At 39.8% G+C, this 13013-nt stretch overlaps 1 pseudogene; it reads left to right on the top strand.

Annotated features, from left to right (window-relative positions):
• Positions 1-10292: 10292 nt before the first annotated feature.
• On the top strand, positions 10293-11313 carry LOC137759617 (TIMELESS-interacting protein pseudogene; annotated as a pseudogene).
• The last annotated feature ends 1700 nt before the right edge of the window (positions 11314-13013 follow it).

Raw genomic sequence — 13013 nt, 5'->3', positions numbered from 1 at the left:
CATTTTTCACAGAATCAGAACAAAAAATTTTACAGTTTGTATGGAAACACAAAAGACCCCAAAGAGCCAAAGCAATCTTGAGAAATAAAAACAGAACTGGAGGAATCAGGCTCCCTGACTTCAGACTACACTACAGAGCTACAGTAATCAAAAGACTATGGTACTGGCACAAAAACAGAAATATAGATCAGTGGAAGAGGAAAGCCCAGAGATAAACCCACACATCTATGGTCACCTAATCTATGACAAAGGAGGCAAGAATATACAATGGAGAAGAGACAGCCTCTTCAATAAGTGGTGCTGGGAAAACTGGAAAACTACATGTAAAAGAATGAAATTAGAACACTCCCTAACACCATACACAAAAATAAACTCAAAATGGATTAAAGACCTAAATGTAAGGCCAGACATTATAAAACTCTTAGAGGAAGACACAGGCAGAACACTCTTTGACATAAATCACAGCAAAATCTTTTTGATCCACCTCTTAAAGTATGAAAATAAAAACAAAAATAAACAAATGGGATCTAATGAAACTTAAAAGCTTTTGCACAGCAAAGGAAACCATCAACAAAACAAAAAGACAACCCTCAGAATTGGAGAAAATATTTGCAAACAAAGCAACTGACAAGGGATTAATCTCCATAATATGAAAATAGCTCATGCAGCTCAGTATCAAAAAAACAAATAACCCAATCAAAAAAATGGGTGGAAGATATAAATAGATATTTCTCCAAAGAAGACATACAGATGACCAAAAAGCACATGAAAAGATGCTCAACATCACTAATCGTTAGAGTAATGCAAATCAAAACTACAATGAGGTATCACCTCACACCGGTCAGAATGGCCATCATCAAAAAATCTACAAACAATAAATGCTGGAGAAGGTGTGAAGAAAAGGGAAACCTCCTACACTGCTGGTGGGAATGTAAATTGGTAGAGCCACTATGAAGAACAGTATGGAGGTTCCTTAAAAAATTAAAAATAGAACTACCATGTGACTCAGCAATCCCACTCCTGGGCATATACCCGGAGAAAACCATAATTCGAAAAGATACATGCGCCCCAATGTTCACTGCAGAACTATTTACCATAATCAGGACATGGAAGCAACCTAAATGTTCATCAATAGAGGAATGGATAAAGAAGATGTGGTACATATATACAATGGAATAATACTCAGACATAAAAAAGAACAAAATAATGCCATTTGTAGCAACATGGATGGACCCAGAAATTGTCATACTGAATGAAGTAAGTCAGACACAGAAAGACAAATATCATATGATATCACTTATACGTGGAATCTGAAAAAAAAGGTACAAATGAACTTATTTACAAAACTGAACTAGAGTCACAGTTGTAGAAAACAAACGTATAATTACCAGGGGATAAGGAGGGGTATGGATAAACTGGGAGATTGGGATTGACATATACACACTACTATACATAAAATAGATAACTAATAAAAGGGAACTCTACTCAGTACTCTGTAATGGCCTATATGAGAAAAGAATCTTTAAAAAAAAAAAAGAAAGAGTGGATATACGTATTTGTATAACTGATTCACCTTGCTGTACACCTGAAACTAACACAACATTGTAAATCAACTATACTCCAATAAAAATTTTTTAAAAAAAGAATATGCTTGTTTGCTTTTGCACAGCAAAGGAAACCATAAACAAAATGAAAAGACAACCTATAGAATGGGAGAAAATATTTGCAAATGATGCGACCGACAAGGGATTAATCTCCAAATATACAGACAGCTCATACAACTCAACAACACCAAAAAAAACAAACAACCCTATCCAAAAATGGGCAGAAGACCTAAATAGACATTTCTCCAAAGACATACAGATGACCAACAGGCACATGAAAAGATGCTCAACATCGCTAGTTATTAGAGAAATGCAAATCAAAACTACAATGAGGTACCACCTCACACCAGTCAGAATGGCCATCATTTAAAAGTCTACAAATAACAAATGCTGGAGAGGATCTGGAGAAAATGGAACCCTCCTACACTGTTGATGGGAATATAAGTTGGTGCAGTCACTGTGGAAAACAGTTTGGAGGTTCCTCAGAAAACTAAAAATAGAATTACCATATGATCCAGCATTCCCACTCCTGGGCATATATCCAGACAAAGCTATAATTCAAAAAGATACATGCACCCCTATATTCATAGCAGCACTATTCACAATAGCCATGACATGGAAACAACCTAAATGTCCACCAACAGATGAATGGATAAAGAAGATGTGGTACATATATATACAATGGAATACTACTCAGCCATAAAAAAGAATGAAATAATGCCATTTGCAGCAACATGGATAGACCTAGAGATTATCATACTAAATGAAGTAAGTCAGAAAGAGAAAGACAAATACCATATGATATCACTTATATGTGGAATCTAAAATATGACACAAATGAACTTATCTATGAAACAGAAATAGAATCACAGACATAGAGAACAGACTTGTGTTTGCCAAGGGGGAGGGGGTGGGGAGAGGGTTAGAGTGGGAGGAAGAGTTAGCAGTTGTAAGCTTTTATATATAGGATGGATAAACAACAAGGTCCTACTATATAGCACAGGGAACTATTCAATATATTCAATATCCTATGATAAACCATAATGTAAAAGAATATTTTTTAAAAAGGAATGTGTATATATGTATAACTGAATCAATTTGCTAACAGCAGAAATTAACACAACACTGTAAATCAACTATACTTCAATTTAAAAAAAAGTAAAATGTTAATAATTCCAACAAACAAACAACTGCATGCACCTGAGGGGCCTGGAAGGTATTAAATGCACTTGAAAAAGTAAAAAAAAAAAAGAATATGCTTGCTTTCATGTGACCTTAGATTCAGTTTATATGCTTAAAAATGTGATTTTTTTAATCAGGAAAGTAACTGATTTCTGGATTAATTTAGGGAGATGACGTATTTTGATATTGAGTCTTCTCAAGTATATGAAAGCTCAAACATAGCAGAACTTTCCATTGTGTAAGGCTTCTTTTGTACCCTCCTTTTTTTGTTGTGGCTTAATATAGCATTTTAAATGTCTTTTTGATACAAATCTATTTATATGATTAAATTTATTTGGGGGGTATTTTATCTGTTTTGTTACTATTACAAATGGATTGTTTTCTCCCATCATATCTTCTGATTGCTGCTTACATATAGGTAAATGTTTATAAATAGTTAAATAGTTTGTAAGTTCTCTAAGCTTATATCACTTAATAAGGAGGAAGAGGATTTTCTTTCTTTCTGTATCAATCACCAACCCACAATGGCAGGAAATGAATCTAGGATCTAGGGCTACATACCAAAAGGAACCTCAGGCAATTCTCTTTCTTTCTCTTGATGAAATGAAATAGAACATTCAACACACTGACTTTGGAAAAAGCAGATAGATAGATAGATAGATAGATAGATAGATAGATAGATAGATAGATAGATAGATAGATAGATAGATAGATAAAGTCCTTTTTTAAAAAAACGCTGCTTCAGCTTATCTTAACTACACTAGCTCCAGTTAATACAAGTGAAGAAATAGTGAGAACAAAAGTGAGACTGAAGGGTAAAAAACGGAAGATATTGCAGTGCTTGTCAAAGGTCATGACCACATATCCACTTAGGGTGTGGGCTTTGCAGTCACCACACCGCTCTTAAAAGAAAAAAATTTTTTCTTTAATGCGACTATGTATAATTCTCAGAACTTTTCATAGTCTAATTTGCGGTAGCAAACTCATATGCCAAAGGGGGTCAGGCAGGTGACACAAATGAGTGAAGCAGTCCTGGGGATAAAAAAATAGGGAAAGGTGAGGACTGGGGCAAACAGCCTAACTTGTGCTTCACCAAAGGGACAGCTTCCCCTCAACACGAATCAGTGGCCTCCGTGAGTTAATTAGGACCCACGTTGCTATATCTTCTAATTTTTTGAGAGAAGCCAGAAATCCAGATTTAACATATCAAAGTTCCCAGTTGTTAAATGAGGGCTCAAATTTTCTAAAACAAATACTGTGCAGGCTCGACATAACCCAGGCCCTCAGGCCAACCAATGCTGAGTCCCTCCTTGCTCTCAGCCTTGCTCCTGTACCTGCAGCTGAGTGGTGACCCCAGCAGTCAGCACTCAGCACATGCCATGTGGAATCCAGCTGAGGCCATCTCTGTACTCCAGACTGAGCATTACCACCCCAGTTTGATGGGATGTGCACTGGATACAGAAGTGGAAAATTAACCTCCGATTTTTAACATTCTCTAATTATGGCAATGACCAGCTCCAGGAAACCGCCAAGTTCATAACGGCCTCCTCCCAATGAAACAGCTGTTCGGCCCCTTTTCCTAGTAGACTGCACCTGGGGCACCTCGTTGGCTTCTAACAGGATAGCAACCAAGGTCCACATTCTAGACTCCAGAGGAGGGGCAGAGCCTGCCCTCCACACTCAGAATGCATAGGTTGTTCCACAATTGTCACATTTTGTGAAAGAATCCTCCACAGCTAGTATGTTCTTTAAAATTAAGTAAAGAGTTTATTTTTGAGGAACAGCATCTTTTTAAAAGAGATCTATTGATCTACAACATTGGTACCCTGATTTGCAATTTTCAGAGTGTCTCCTGATCTCTTCTTATCCAATCTTAAAACAACCCCATGTGGGAGATGTTGCGATAATCCTCATTTTACAGGTGAGAAAGCTGAAATCAGCATGGTTTGATGGCTCCCCCGAGCTCCACAAAATCAGTGTTTCTGTGCAGGCAGTTAGCCTTCTCTGTCTACCTTCAAATGGTTCATCAAGTAACCCCCACCACAAGCCTTTGTCCCTGTTTTGTGTGAAAATCTATGTAGGAAAAAAGAAACAAATAGTGCAATTTCTTTCAAGCCTCAGAAAAGGCAGAAATAAACTTCACAAAATTCTAGGACAGAAGCTGAGGCAGACAAACAGAATGCAGAAAAAGAGCCAGCTAGAACCCCTGGAGTGATGAGTTCCTCAGGAAAAGTCAGGCAGGATAGTGCCTGGTTAGAGAAAAACAGTCATTTGATTTGTTTGTATATTTATTCTGAATAGTTTTTCCACTCTTTATATGTATCTTTGGTAAAATGCCCCGTTTTATAAAATGAAGTTTTGTGTGTTTTTTTACTAATAGGAATCTATAATATTTTTATAGAGCTAGAATATGCAAGGCTAATTTTGTAGTTTATCAAAAAGCAGGTGCTCTCCTGGAAGGCAAGTGAGTCTCTGTTGCCACCTAGTGAATATTTCTAAATGGGAAACAGTAGAGCAGGCTCACCATGGGTGCTTGGAGCCTTCAACCACATCTCACCAATGACATCCATGTGACAGCCACTGAGAGGCCAGAGCAGTCTGGGCAAGCCAACCCATAATTAAGCGTCATTTCTTACTAGAAGCAGGTTGCATTTAAAAGATCTTGAGGGCTTCCCTGGTGGCACAGTGGTTAAGAATCCGCCTGCCAATGTAGGGGACACGGGTTCGAGCCTTGGCCCAGGAAGATCCCACATGCTGCGGAGCAACTAAGCCTGTGTGCTACTACTGAGCCTGCGCTCTAGAGCCTGCGTGCCACAGCTACTGAGCCCACGTGCCACAACTACTGAAGCCTAAGTGCCTAGAGCCCATGCTTCGCAATAAGAGAAGCCACTGCAATGAGAAGCCCGCACGCTGCAACAAAGAGTAGCCCCCGCTTGCTGCAACCAGAGAACACCCGCGCACAGCAACGAAGACCCAACGCAGCCAAAAATAAAAATAAATTAAAAAAATAAAGTTGTAGGGAGAAAAAACTTTAAAAAAAAAACAACTTGAAAAATTGCTTCCAATATTTGACGTGAAGCATCACAAATTGAACAGGAGCTCTCACCAGATCTATGTGCCGTACTCCTTTTCTGCTCTCCAATATTATGTTCACATTTTCTCTGAACCAAAGCGCTGCTTTGTTGACTTAAATATTCATATTCAGTGTATGGATCACATGAGCTGACCATACTCTACCTCCAAACCTGACTTACTTGATTCTTTGGACTTCAAACCTGTGACACGTGCCCTCCTTGTTCTCCAGATACAACAGCCTGTCATCTGAGCCTATCATTTCCACTTTCAAAATATTTTTATTTTTTGAATTTTATTTTATTTTTTATACAGCAGGTTCTTATTAGGCATCTATTTCATACACATGAGCATATGTATGTCAATCCCAATCTCCCCATTCATCCCACCACCACCACCACCACCACACCCCCACTTTCCCCCCTTGGTGTCCATACGTTCGTTCTCTACATCTGTGTTTCTACTTCTGCCTCAAAATATCTTTAAATTAACCCTTTCTTCCTACCGCCACATCCCATTCCTGGTCTTTATCCCTGAATTCTGGATTCTCTTATTTATTCAGCACATTTTGACTGGGCACTGACTGCTGGTATATTCAGCCACAGCACTGGGCACAGGGTAGAGAAATGAGGGCAGTACCACCTATGGACCCAGGAGAAGGCTTAGTTACAGAAACTTTCAGGTGAAACTGTGTAGCTCAAGTCAAGAAGGATGAGGAGCTTCCCTGCTGGGCTTCCTGACATGAACTCTTTCTAGCTCAATCCACCATGCCTTCTCTTCAGCCTGACTGTTCTCCTTCATTCCTGATTCGAAGCTTTCAAAGTTCCCTCCTTCATCCATTCAGCTCATGCACTGAGTCTGTATGGCTCTGCGCTCAGAGATACAGATGGGTGAGATCCAGCCCCTGGCCTTAAGGAGCTCAACAGGAAAAAGACCAGCAGACCCACAATTATGGAGAGAGCCTCCTGAAGCAGGGATAACGGGTGCTCTGGGGTCTCAGAGGGGGCACGAGAAATTCTGCTAGGCAATGGAAAGAGCTGGCCTGGGGAGGTTTCCAAGAGAAGATGACATTCACACCGGACCCTGAAAGATGAGTATAAGTTTATCAGCTGGACGTGGGGGAAGGCTAAGCAGAGAGCATCCCAGGCAAAGGGAGCTGCAGGTGGAAAGACACAGAAGAATGAACGGAGGGCTCAAGGATAGTAGTCCCTCTGCACGGTGGGAGAGGAGGTGTACGGTTAGTGTGGTAATAACCCAGATTCCGACCACACCACTGGATGTGATGGCCATATGTTCCCTCCACCCTGTGGATTTACCATCCCTGAGGATGCCTGAGGCAATAACAACTAATAATAAGGTTTCAAATGAATGAAATCCCATGCAGCCACTTCTGACTCTCATCTCACATGCCGTTGCACTGCTATGGCTGGGCTTGTATGGGGCTCAACAATCACTGTGAATCAGGCTCTGGGATCAGGGCTCATACTCACAAGTCACAGTGTGTACTGAAGGGGTATAAGTTGCAGAACTGAGGCATCGATTGCCCTAGCTGCAGGTGTGTTGGCATCTGATGGCTCAGACGAGCTTTTCTCTTAGACTTGCTCTCAGTTGAAAAGAGCAGCCTCACCCAAATCATGCCTTCTTCCCATATATAACCCTCATCCCGTGATAGATACAGGGAACAAAGCCTGGGCCCCTTACCTTGATACAGAACAACTATAAGGGACCACTCTAGCTCCAGGACCTCCCATGGGATTGTCTGACCTTTGTCACATCTATATGGCAGTTCAACTCCCTCTCCCCATCCTGCTTCCTTCACTCCACCATAGGTGTTCATCCCAAGAATACTCTCCAAGGCACGCAAATCTCTGTCTCAGAGGCTGCTTTCCAGAGAACCTTATCCATAACAGATACCCTAGGCAGCCTGGTTCCCACTGAAATAAGACCAGATGGTATTAACATAGTTTCAGAAGGACTATATTGATCTGAAGGAAGTTGGTCTGCTATGGAAACCCCAGAGAGGTTCACCCAAGCTCTGTGCTGGGAGAAGGAGGCTTATCAGGGCCTTGCAAGCTCTGTTCCACCTGGAAGGATGCTTTCCTCCTGAGGAGATGGATGTGCAGGGCTGCTGAAATCTGATGCCATTAAATGAACTCGCATCCTGTAACTAAATCCTCTTTCCCACTTCTTATGCTCATCAAAAGACACTGTGATTCTCATCTGCCTTTCTGTGTACCTGCAAACAGAGAGTGCCTGAATGTGTGGTCCATCTGGTAGTTACAATTTCTTATTTTCAATCATCACATTGACATTCAGGCTTGGAGTCTGCCACTTGCAAACTCCGTCAGCCTGAGTGGACTGATGGGTGCTGAGAGCAGGGAAGACATATGTGCAAGCCCACAAGGCAGAGCAGTCAATTCACCAAGGATGCTCTTCTGGTGGTCTCTCGGTGGACAGACAGTCCACTGCTTCTTATGATATCTCAGCCTAGACTTTCAAATGTCTATAGACTTAACTCAGAGGGAACACAGAAACAGTTCAGCTTTCTCAATATAGCCCCTACTCAGACCAAACTCACTAAGAAACAGACCGCTTTTCCCTCAGATGTCAGGAGAGATGACTGGGTGCTTCGAAGAGATTTTTCATAAGCAAAGGAAACTAAAGAAATTGAGAGCTCCCCCTGGAGTAAACCATGACTAACGCCCTCCTTTGAGGAGATACTGTTGATATATTAAAGCAAGAATTTCTATAAATAATCCTCTTGGAATAAAGGAGATGATTGGATGATTGTTCTGGTAACTGCTTTCTGACTTCACTTTAAAATCTCAACAGATGTGGTTTTATTTTACCTTGTTGCAGTTGTTTCAATTATACTTTTATTTTTCCTAATATAATTTTTAACTTTCTAATTTTATTTTGTTTTTATTCTTTGATATTGTACTGCTTCTTTTTTCTTTCTTTTTTCCTTTTTTTGTTTTTTGTTTTTTTTACCATGCCACAAAGCTTGTGGGATCTTGGTTCCCAGGCCAGAGGTTGGGCCCGAGCTCCTGTGGCGGGAGCTCCGAGTCCAAACCGCTGGACAAACAGTGAACCTCAGACCCCAGGGAATATCAATTGGAGTGAGGCCTCCTGGAGGTCCTCATCTCAGCACCAAGACCCAGCTCTATCCAACTGCCTGTAAACTCCAGTGCTGGATGTCTCAGGCCAAACAACCAGTAAGACAGGAATACAGTGCCACCCATAAAAAAAAAAAAAAACAAAATGAAACGACAAAAAAATATGTTACACATGAAGGAGAAAGGTAAAAACCTACAAGACCAAATAAATGAAGATGAAATAGGCAACCTACCTGGAAAAGAATTCAGAATAATGATAGTAAAGATGATCCAAATCTCGGAAACACAATGGAGAAAATACAAGAAACATTTAACAAGGATCTAGAAGAACTAAAGAGCAAACAAACAGTGATGAACACAATTACTGAAATTAAAAATACTCTAGAAGGAATCAATAACAGAATAACTGAGGAAGAAGAACGGATAAGTGACCTGGAAGGTAAAATGGTGGAACTAACTGCCAGGAACCAAAATAAAGAAAAAAGAATGAAAAGAACTGAGGACAGTCTCAGAGACCTCTGAGACAACATTAAACGCACCAACATTCGAATTATAGGGGTCCCAGAAGAAGAAGAGAAAAAAGAAAGGGACTGAGAAAATATTTGAAGACATTATAGTTGAAAACTTCCCTAATATTGGAAAGGAAATGGTTAATCAAGTCCAGGAAGCACAGAAAGGCCCACACAGGATAAACCCAAGAAGAAACATGCCAAGACACATACTAATCAAACTATCAAAAATTAAATACAAAGAAAAAATATTAAAAGCAGCAAGGGAAAAGCAACAAATAACATACAAGGGAATCCCCATAAGGTTAACAGCTGATCTTTCAGCAGAAACTCTGCAAGCCAGAAGGGAGTGGCAGGACATACTGAAAGTGATAAAAGGGAGAAACCTACAACCAAGATTACTCTACCCAGCAAGGATCTCATTCAGATTCGACAGAGAAATAAAAACTTTTACAGATAAGCAAAACTTAAGAGAATTCAGCACCACCAAACCAGCTTTACAACACATGCTAAAGGAACTTCTCTAGACCGGAAACACAAAAGAAGGAAAAGACCTACAAAAACAAACCCAAAACAATTAAGAAAATGGTAATAGGAACATACATATCAATAATTACCTTAAACATAAATGGATTAAATGCTCTAACCAAAAGGCACAGACTGGCTGAATGCATACAAAAACAATACCTGGAGTCTGCTCGAGGTGAGAGCGGGCTGGCGGGAGAGTGAAGTTCCCAAGGGGAGAGCCGGCCGAGGGAGTCAGGCTGGGGAGCGGGGATGCCGGGAAGTCGCAAGGAGGGAGTGAGGAAGCAGGAGGACATGACTGAGACGGACCTGGGCTGATCGGGACTGGAGAGGAAGGGAGGCCTGACCGACTGCGACCTGTGCGGAGAGGAGAGGAAAAGATGCTAGAACCACAGGAGAATGGCTTGATTGACCTACCAGATTATGAGCATATAGAAGATGAAACTTCTCCTCCATTCCCACCTCCAGCCTCTCCAGGGAGAGAAGATGGTGAAGGAGCTGAACCTGAGGAAGAGTTAGGGAGAGGAGCACGTGCTCCTGTACCTCCAAAGAGAACAGTTAAAAGGAATATACCCAAGCTGAATGCTGAGAGATTAATTTCAGAGAGAGGGCTTCCAGCATTAAGGCATGTGTTTGATAAGGCAAAATTCAAAGGTAAAGGTCATGAGGCTGAGGACTTGAAGACACTAATCAGACACATGGAGCACTGGGTGCATAGGCTGTTCCCTAAACTGCAATCTGAAGATTTTATTGACAGAGCTGAATATCTGGGAAATAAAAAGGAAGTTCAGACCTGTTTAAAACAAATTCGCCTTGATCTCCCTATTTTACATGAAGATTTTGTTAGCAATAAAGATGAAGTAGGGGAAAATAGTGGCCATGATGTAACTGCTACCGAGTTAGATCACTTTCTGACAAACTCATCTGAAAGTGCAAAGTTTGATTCTGAGTCTAGTAGAAGCCTAACAGAAGAACAACAACAAAGAATTGAGAGAAATAAACAACTGGCCTTGGAAAGAAGACAGGCAAAGCTACTGAGTAATAGTCAGTCCCTAGGAGATGACTTGTTAATGAACACACCCAGTACACAGACACCTGAAGAGGGTAGTACAGGTGAGGAGCAAAAGGAGGAAGAATCAAATGGATTTAACAAAGACCTTCTAGACAATCCACATAATGATGCTGCTGCCAATACTGTAAATAAAGAGGAGGAATTAAAAATAGAGAAAATGCAACTGGACCAGTCCTTTTAAAATATATAATAGTAACTTAAGGCTTCATCTAGAAATATTACTGAGGTTGGATAGGCCTCAAATGAGAAAATCTATTAACTTGTTATCTTCCAAATTTGAGATGACTATGCATTTTGCCTACTTTGAGTGAAAATCCATATATAGTGAAACTTTTATAGATTCGTTTAAAATCTGGTATTATTTATAATTATACTTGTTTCTTATTCACTTTCGTTGTCTATTTATTCTCCTTAGTGTTTATTTTTATATAGGTATGACCCTGTAAAAATGATTGGTAGTTAATAAGTAGCTTCCACTGCTAGTGTGCCATTGAATGCCCTGTTTTTACTAAACTGGGTGGTGTTTTAAGATGTAAATATGTAATAAATGCTAATGTTCTTTTTTTAAAAAAAAAAACAAAACCTGTACATATGCTGTCTACAAGAGACCCAATTCAGACCTAGGGACACATACAGCCTGAAAGTGAGGGGATGGAAAAAGATATTCCATGCAAATGGAAATCAAAAGAAAGCTGGAGTAGCAATTCTGATATCGGACAAAATAGACATTAAAATAATGACTATTACAAGAGACAAAGAAGGACACTACATAATGATCAAGGGGTCAATCCAAGAAGAAGATATAACAATTGTAAATGTTTATGCACCCAACATAGGAGCACCTCAATACATAAGGCAAGTGCTAAGAGACATAAAAGGGGAAATCGACAGTAACACAATAATAGTAGGGGACTTTAACACCCCACTTTCACCAATGGACACATCATCCAAAATGAAAATGAATAAGGAAACACAAGCTTTAAATGACACATTAAACAAGATAGGACATTCCATCCGAAAAACAACAGAATACACTTTCTTCTCAAGTGCTCATGGAACATTCTCCATGACAGACCATACCCTGGGTCACAAATCAAGCCTTGGTAAATTTAATAAGATTGAAATCATATCAAGTATCTTTTCCAACCACAATGCTATGAGACTAGATATCAATTACAGGGAAAAAACTGTAAAAAATACAAACACATGGAGACTAAACATTACACTACTAAAGAACCAAGGGATCACTGAAAAAATCAAAGAGGAAATCAAAAAATACCTAAAAACAAATGACAATAAAAACATGATGACACAAAACCTATGGGATGCAGCAAAGCAGCTCTAAGAGGGAAGTTTATAGCAATACAATCCTACCTCAAGAAACGAAACAAATAAACAACCTAACCTTACACCTAAAGCAATTAGAGAAAGAAGAGCAAAAAAACTCCAAAGTTAGCAAAAGGAAAGAAATCATAAAGATCAGAACAGAAGTACATGAAACAGAAATGAAGGAAACGATAGCAAAGATCAATAAAAGTAAAAGCTGGTTCTTTGAGAAGATAAACAAAATTGATAAACCATTAGCCAGACTCATCAAGAAAGAGAGGGAGAAGACTCAAATCAACAGAATTAGAAATGAAAAAGGAGAAGTAACACTGCAGAAATACAAAGGATCATGAGAGATTACTACAAGCAACTATATGCCAATAAAATGGACAACCTGGAAGAAATGGACAAATTCTTAGAAAAGCACAACCTTCCTAGGCTGAACCAGGAAGAAATAGAAAATATAAACAGACCAATTACAAGCACTGAAATTGAAACTGTGATTAAAAATCTTCCAACAGGGCTTCCCTGGTGGCGCAGTGGTTGAGAATCTGCCTGCCAATGCAGGGGACACGGGTTCGAGCCCTGGTCTGGGAGGATCCCACAT

Source organism: Eschrichtius robustus, chromosome 1 (assembly GCF_028021215.1).
Source record: "Eschrichtius robustus isolate mEscRob2 chromosome 1, mEscRob2.pri, whole genome shotgun sequence".
NCBI lineage: Eukaryota > Metazoa > Chordata > Mammalia > Artiodactyla > Eschrichtiidae > Eschrichtius > Eschrichtius robustus.
Note: the sequence above shows the minus strand (reverse complement) of the source record. Positions and strands in the feature narration are given on the sequence as shown.